Source organism: Mesoplodon mirus (genome assembly GCF_964341445.2).
Source record: "Mesoplodon mirus genome assembly, chromosome: 3".
NCBI classification, from domain to species: Eukaryota; Metazoa; Chordata; class Mammalia; order Artiodactyla; family Ziphiidae; genus Mesoplodon; species Mesoplodon mirus.
The window spans coordinates 55,317,747-55,325,470 of record NC_138978.1 but is presented as its reverse complement, the minus strand read 5'-3'; positions in this window follow the sequence as shown (position 1 = coordinate 55,325,470).

The following is a 7,724-nucleotide window of genomic DNA, read 5'->3' as shown; positions in this document are numbered from 1 at the left end:
GAGTAGATGCTTAAAAATATTTGGTGAATAAATAATTTGTATGGCCCCTATGGCTTTGTCTGAAACAAATTACAGGCTAGTTACCATCAGAATTGGAATAGACTCTTAGAATTTTGAATGAAGGTCACTTCTCCCATCAACAAAACAAGAGGATATTATTCCTGCTTTTCGTTGATGCTTACATATCACCAGCTGTGTGTTCCCATACAAGTGACTTAGTTTTTCCAATTCCCCAGCTTTTCTTTTTTGCAATCATGGTTAAGAGTATAGACCTAAAGAATGAAATGAGCTAATATATGTAAAGTGGCTGGTACACGGCAAAGGTTGAGTAGATGGCCAGTATTATTACAATTGTGGTCACTGTTATTGCCAAAAGATGCTGTAGAAAAATCTCACAAATACTGGAGATTAACTTGTAGTTAACGAACCAGTCTCTTCTGTTGGAGAACTCGCTGAGTGTAGGCTGTCTTTTCTGTCTCTGCATTCGGAGCACTTAACACAACACTTGGTACAAAAAAGGGATGTGTTAAAGGCTTCCTGATGGAACCATATGCATTTCTTGATTATGTTAACAATAACCTTAGGATACTGGCTGTTCCCTAGGTGACCAGTCGTGTCCGAGATCCTTTACAAACTGTCTCACGGACTCCATACAATATTCCTGTTGGAAATGAGCTGCTCTGTTTTGTGGCACAGGCCACGTAACATGCCACAGCTAGCAGGTGGTGGAGCCATGATTAAGATGCAGGTCTATCTGGTTCTAAAGACCACTGGCTTACCCCTTGCTACGCACACTGCAAGGTTGCCGCACAGTGTTACAAGACTCGTGGAGGATTCCAGGCCCTGAACTGATGGAGGTGGCAGAGGTGACATTAGGACAGAAGAGAAGCAGCAGGCAATGTGCCTGATCCCTTGGAGAGGGAAATCGGGGTATGGGGGTGGGAAGAGGGAAACTGATGATCATGAAGAGAGTCCACGCTTGAGACCGGCTGGGGAGCCAGAGTGCCAGTTTCTAGCGCTCTCCACTGCCTACACCCCAGGCCCAGGCCAGCTTCCCTCCTAGGTTTCCTAAGAAGCCCTGACGAAGGCAGCATTGACTGATTGCAAGGCAGGCCCGGCCCAAGCTGTAACAGCAGTGCTAATGGGAACTTGGCCCTGCCCCAGGCGGGTATGGAAAGCGGCTGTTGGCGCTTGTAAAAATCCGTGGTCCAGGCCGGCTTTTCCACAGAGAGAAATTCACCGCCCCGGAGAAATGCCATCGCCTGTTCCCGGTGCCAAACTCGAGGAAAATCAAGTGGTGAGACTCTCTCCTCTGCCTGGGTGAAATGACAGATAGCAAAAGAGCTTTCAGTTTCCTCTACCCCCAAAAAGTCTGCCAGAGATATAAATATTTAAAAACAGGAGCTAGACTGAGAGGGTTAGCTTTCACTGTGTCTTCTTTGGCAGGCTCTCCATCCACCCACCAGATATCATTTTATTCTGTGTAATGGAATGGCAGTTCTGGGTCGCACATCCCAACTTCTGACACACTGCGTGGAAAAAAAAAAAAAGACTGTGACCCTTGTAAACTATTTTTGTAGTTGGAAACAGAGACAGACCCAGGTTGTGAATGCCAGATTGAACATAGCTAGGAGAAGTTTAAGTGGTTTTTTTTTTTTTTTCTTTTTTCCTGCTGTTCCCCTTATTTTTATCTCCTGCTAAGAAGTCCTCTCTCTGATTTCCATCCAGTAGGATAACTCCCTTTCCCTGTCACTCAGGAATGCTTTATTTATTTATTTTTAACTGTTCTCTTCTCAAATTGGTGAAACAAAGTACAGGTCTATAAAAGTGTGCAGTCTGCATTTCTTTGTTTCTCTCCTGTGGCCGTGTCTGAAACTGTAGACACAGAAGACAATTCCAAGCTATTCATTTTCTTTTTCCTATAGAGAAATGGGTGCCAACCTCCATGAAATTAAATAGGTTTGAATCATCACAGACGACCTTCACAATCTAGGTCTTATAATTTTAGGTGGATTAGAGGAAACTAATGAGGATTTTGAAACAAGCTTTGGACTAAAACTCTCATCATGCAAATCCACTGAAAAACCCCAGAACTTTAAAGCACAATTAACCCATCCCCGGTCCCCAGCCCCCTGTATCTGACTCATTTTATTTCTTCTGATTTTGTAGTCTTCATAAAACAACAATAACAATAATGCAGTGGGTATTTTTGTTGTTCTATTTTTAAAAATCAGATTCCACAGTCCTTTTTCTTCTTCTGGTTCTGGTTTTTGTTTGTTTGTTCTAAATTGCTCTGTCCTCAGAGTCCTTTTTATTACGGTTTAGGACTCACAAGAGTTAATAGGCGAGAGTGGGGGGAGGAACCCACTTGTTTTAAGCCTGGAGCCTGTCACCTTTTCTTGGCAATTACACTGCTAATGGCTGGGTCCCAAGCAAAGTGGCAAAGAATATCTCTTCTCACGTTCCCAACTCACAGTGCATTCCCAAATACCAGATGGTGTTTTTGGAATCCATTTCACTATGTTTGATATGACAATACTTTTGTATAACGTTAAATTATATATAACTATTGCAAATAGCTGAGATCAGAACAACCAAGAAGCGGAAAATTAGACACAAGAAGGAAAGATAGAAACTAAAGACTGTGGACTTTCATCTGCCCCCATTGTGTCCTGTTTCCCTTGGATTTTCTTTTAATCTGAAGAGCATTGGCAGGAGGGGGCTGGGGGGCAGGGGCGGTGGTGAGGGAGAAGTGTAGGGAATGGGGGAGGAGTGAGAAGTTGTGCTGCTGTGTTGCTGTAATGCAGTTACATCAAATTGGGATCCTCTCCCTGCTAGAGTTTAGTACACATCATGGAAAACTTGCCAGACGTTTCGAGAGCAGCAGTATCTCACTTCAGTGGCCAAAAACCTCAAAATAAGCCAAAGAAGACGGATAAAGCCCCATGTTCAACCTTTTTGGAAAATGTGTGTGTGTTTTTATTCCTTGGGGAGGGATATGCAGATGAATTCCCAGATCTCAAAACCTCAGTCACTGACTTAGGAAGCATTAGAAAGACAGTGCGAGAGAAAACAAATGCCCACTCGAGGCGTTACAAAGGAATTCAACAGAAACAGTGAGAGGCTTTTCCTAGTTTGGGGGCACGTGTCTATATTGATTTGATTTCTAAAACGGTGTGGATGGAACTGGACCCTTGCAAGAAAAATGTCTCCCAAGAATCCACCCTCAAAAAAACCTGGGCAACGCCAGTGGAGCTGTGTTTCTACCCCAGATGGCCAAATGGGGGTAAACATATCACTTTAATTTTAATTTTCTGGCTATTTGACAATAGGCAACCTCTGGTCCTCCTTCCCCAACCTTCAAACGGGCCTTATCTCCACATTGCAGGACTTATTGATTTCAGTCCAGAGCGAATGCATTACAGCCAAGTGATAAATTGCTTAAAATTATTCTTAAATGAAAACGCTGGTAACCTCCGATGCGGCTTTTTGAATTGGAGGGTGGGCAGGACAATTTCCAAACTGCCTGTATCAGAGATTCTTTCCGCCGATTGATTCCTTCTTCCTCAGCAACGTTACTAACCTTCCGAGCCAGGCGTCAGGACCAAGGGCTCACCCTATTCATGCCGCTAGGGCTTGATGAGTGGTTTTTCCCTCCCACCCCTCCATACCCCTTCTTTCCAGTCACCCCTCCCCCACTTCCTTCTTCCCCCAGCATATAGCCTCACCACCCTCCCCAGAAAGCTCCCCCAGCTCCAGTGACTACTACATAATTAACAATAACTTGTAGTAATGCAATTTAAGAGTCCTTTTAATGGGCAGCGATGGTAGAATGTATAGCCCATCTTTCTTTGTCATCTGAGAAAAGCGGCCCCATGCAGAGCTGCTGGTTGCTGAGTGACGCTTTGTTGTCTGCACCAGACACAGTACCAGCTGCACTGGCAGGTAGCCGAAGTGCAAGGAGATAGCTGCCAAGCTATGCTATACAAAGGGAGCGGTGCCAGAGAGAAAGGGACCTTTGCATGAGATGACCTTTGACCCCCGAGCCAGCATGGATCCCATATTCATCCTTTCCAGACAATTGCATCTTTCATTCCTCCACAAACTATGATTAGAAAGGGGCCATTTGTGATCAGGGTTGGTTAGCTTATAAGTTCCCGACAATGCGGTTATTGCGTTTTTCTTCTGTTTTAATGGTGACAATATTTTCCTTAATCTGGGGTAGGAAGAGGTCAGTAATTAAACAAGGGAAAATTCTGAAAGCAAACCAGTTACCCAGCCAGTGGCGTGGGGCAGGGATTCAGGGAAAGTGAGAAGCATGTAGACAAGGACCATATGGCATTTAAAACGTCAAACAGAAATTAAACTCTCACCTGATCATGGGGAAGCTTCCCACAAGGAGTCGAATAGAACTATGCGTTTTAAAGGAAATTGCTAACTTACTCAACACTGTCATATAATACTTCTTTTATTCCCCAGCAAAGCTTTTGTTTGGTCAACTTAGATTAATGAGAAACTAACAGCTTGTATTTGAATATGTCCTAGCAAGTTCACTTTTGTTCTTCTTTGAAAAACATCAGCGATCTTTGGAAAAACGGCTTTTATTTTGTGTTTTCAAGCCAGTCTACATCAGGACATATGAAAAGAAGCCTACAGCCTCAAGTAAGGACCACCTCAAAGTCACGGTAGCCTTTTTGAACCTAACCCTTGGCCACCGTGTCTAGTGGGCAGAGAAGTCAGTTGTCAGCATCACATACCCACCACAGCAGCATACCCCCCAGGGCGCCTAGGAAACGCTCTCACAAAAGCAGGAATATAATGAACCAGAGTTTCAACTTCAATCTCTTTCCAGAAAAAAAGGGAGTCAGTTGTGTACGTGGGGGGACTCTCTGAGAGCTGTTCCAGTAGCAGAGGTGTTCTGGAACAGCCCTTCTTTGATCTGTCTTCTTATGGAAAGCAATGTTCCTTTGAGGCCGGGGAAAAAATGGATACCTGCCGGCCAGCCTGGAGGAGCCGCACCTGACTTCAGGCTCCCATGTGAAGCCGTCTGTTCTTTATTTTCACTCTGTATGAAGCTAATGGAATTTGCAGTTGATTAACCTCAAATCTGGAGAAGTGATCCAGCCTGGGATCACAGCTGGTGGGGCGGAGGCTGCATGTACTTCTTAAGTGAGTCAGACAGCAACAAGTGTTTGCCCATAAAAGCAGAGGCCTGGAGCAATGGGTGTGAGAGGGAGAGTCCCTTGGGTCCACGGACAGCCAGCAGGCCCAGAGGCAGGCTACGTGAGCATCTGACCTCCACAGATAAAATACTGGTGTCTAGATGACAAATTAAATGGGGAACCTGAATCTTCTTTAAAAAAAAAAAATCCCTAAAATATAGAGGTTTTGCTCTGTGGAGAGGCAGCAGTGTGGAAGTTCAAGCATGGACCCTGGAGCCAGACTGACGGCCTTTGAATCCTGGCTCTCCTACTTACTGGCTGTGTGACTTTGAGCAAGTTACTGAACTTCTCTGTGCCTCAATTGCCTCATCTGTCAACTGGGAATCATCATAGTAATCAAGGAATTGTAGTGAAGATTAAACAAATTAATATTTGTAAAGTACTCAAGAACAGTGCCTGGCCTATTGTAGGCGTATATGCATTTCCTTAAAAACACATGGATTCCCCCGCGTCCCCCCCCCCCGGAAAATGTGCAACTGTATATTTTGTTTCTATCAGAGTCATTACTCTTATTCATCTTGCATTAAGAGAAATTGTCTTTCTTCATCAACTTTTAAACACAAAAGACAATAGTCTAGATATCCTGATATTCTGTTTGGCTAAAAAAATCTACAGAACTAACTCTCATGTTTAAAACAGTCGAGAAGGCAAGTCAAAGACCTAAGGTTGTTCCTTATTGTTCTGCGTCAGTCAGTAAAGGTTGCTGTAGAATTTTCTGAGAGGAAGCTTCCACATACGGTATATTTAGTGCATGAAATGTGGCAGTTGGATTCCTGTGTGTTTGTTTTTTTAATTGTCATATAAACAAATAATTCCAAACATATTTCTTCTTCGTGGATTTGTTTCTATTTTGCAAATTGTTTCAGGCATCAATAAACAGGATTACATAAATGTGCATACAACTGCAAAACTCACTTAGTTTAGCAAGTGCTTCTCACATATTCATTTACTCAACAATGCTACTTTCGAGTCATGTCAACATTACTCCATGGCTGCCTCATGACTAATACAGTGTTACTTAAAACCCATTTCATATCTTACATCCAAGGAACACCACCAAACTTTTTGGTTTGCACCACCTGGTTTCTAATTAAAATCAAATTGAGAAAGAGGCTTTCCGCAGAAGTGCAGCGTCTGTCCTAACACACTGATGGGTCCTCAGCAAGGATTTAAAATATAAGATCACTAACATAATAGCTCATTATAGGAAAAAGGCAAAAACTGAGAAGCACATTATACCATTTAAGAGGCTGTGAGTGAGAAGCCCATGGGTAACAGACAGTGAGATGGTCTCATTGTCCATTCTGTTCATCCAGGAGGGTGAAAAGGATCTTTCACTTGTAAAGGAATACTTTGCCAATTTTAAATAATCAAAATTGGATCTATAACATTCATGGATGTTAGAATGGGGGAAACACAAACTGAAGCCCCTCACCCTGGGCGTCATAGTAAGAGAATCTGCTGTTTTGTGTGTTGAGTCAAAGATTTTGAAATGTGCAACCATTCTAACCGCGGCAAATAGGAAAACAATACCCGTTATTCACTCAATTTTCTTGAGCTAAAAAAGGCGAATGATAACAACATATGCTCTGAATGTGACCCATGCCGTTTAGCTTAAAGGCAAAATAAGATAAAAGTCAGCACTGCACACAGGGTTTAAACAGAAACATACGTATCTATACACTTTCCTTCCCTCTCCATATGTTACCCTGTGGTGGGAATTATAATACTGTGCATCACACCTTTCACTCAAGGATCTCAAGCCCCTCTCAGAAATGAACATAAACCCATACACCAGCCCTGGGAAGCAGGTGGTGGGTATTATTATTACCATTTTACAAATGGAGACACAATGTTCCCCAACTTCAGCTGATTGAACTCAAGGTGCTGGAGTCTTTATGGGGGAGGTGCTTTCTCTCTCTTTCTGTCTCTCACTCTTTCTTTTTTTTTTTTAACATCTTTATTGGAGTATAATTGCTTTACAATGGTGTGTTTGTTAGTTTCTGCTGTATAACAAAGTGAATCAGCTATATATATATATACATACAACCCTATATCTCCGGACCAAGAGACTCTCACTCTCTTTTTAAAATTTCAGTGACAATACAAGTGAATTGTAGCACTTAAAAGTTCTAAAGGTTCATGCTGGCATTGGAAAAAGATTTGCTTCCTTGCCATGAACTTCTTTTCATCCCCCAAACTGCCAAATATAACTGTCGTCGCTAAGAATAATGATCTCAAACTTTCTTCTATGTATCTCTTTTGGGTAGAGCTTGGAACACTAACAAATGAAAGTCACAACCCAGGGAAGTGAGTTCTTGAATTGGATGTTTTTATAACCAAGAGTAAAACTTGGGCAGCTTAGAATTGAAACTGACAAGGAGCATCCTCTGTGATCCAAACTCCTGGGCTATGGTTGGGGAAGTGGACTGGACAGCTTTCTGAAGCAGCCCAGACTCTAAATCCAACACAGACAGGTGTGTTTCACAGCAGAGTTACCCA